Source organism: Mus caroli, chromosome 16 (genome assembly GCF_900094665.2).
Source record: "Mus caroli chromosome 16, CAROLI_EIJ_v1.1, whole genome shotgun sequence".
In the NCBI taxonomy this organism is placed as follows: Eukaryota; Metazoa; Chordata; class Mammalia; order Rodentia; family Muridae; genus Mus; species Mus caroli.
This window is the reverse complement of record NC_034585.1, coordinates 18,059,531-18,060,490: the sequence shown is the minus strand read 5'-3', so window position 1 is coordinate 18,060,490 and position 960 is coordinate 18,059,531.

Genomic DNA, 960 nt, shown 5'->3' with positions numbered 1-960 from the left:
GGAACTCACTTTGTAGACCAGGCTGGCCTCGAACTCAGAAATCCGCCTGCCTCTGCCTCCCGAGTGCTGGGATTAAAGGCGTGCACCACCACGCCCGGCCTGGTTTTGTTTTTTTTATTATTCTTATTTTCTTTGAGATGGTCTGTCAGTCTGTAATCTAACCTGGTCTTAAAGTCTTTATCCTCCTGCCTCAGCTTCCTGAGTGTTGGGAATTTAGGTATGACCACCACATCCAGAATTTTTTGTCTTTCAGATTATTGTCACTATGTAAACCCATCTTTCACATCCCTTGTCTCAGTGCAACTGAGCGTTAACATAATGTTGAGTAATGGTGACTGTGGCAAGCATTCCTTCCTGGTAGCTGATACCTAGAGAAATGATCTGAGAGCCCCATGGCTTTAACAAAAGTTGGTGTTAATGTTAGCATCTGGCACAATTGTGGACAGCTATAAGCAACTTTACAATAATCCAGCATCTTTACAGCCAGCTCTCAGGGACCCAGTGACAAGACATGTCATCTCTAGGTGTCCGTCTGTCCCTTCACACATGCACAATGGCCCCCTATGCATGCCCCTTTGCATGTGTTATGGCCTGGATAAAAGACTCATCCTCCCTGCCCCCACCCCTCTTTCTCTCCACCCTCTCCCAGAGACTGCCTCTGACCCCTGACCCCTCAGCCCCTGCCACTTCATCCTAATAAACCTCCCATGTGAGACTTGTTGCATGGTGTAATTTGTTAAGGACCGCATCATCTATTTCTAACATTGGTGCCATGAGATTCTGTGTTTGCAGTCCTGCCGTGTAGGTCCAGAGGGGTGTAGAACCCGCCTCCACGTTGAGTGGTCTCTGCCACATGGGTTACACCCACAGGACTTAACATCTGCCTGACAAGTCCACCTGTTACACAGCCTTACTTTCCAGTCATCAGATTGTTTCTCTCCATCCAAACACTGGCAATTT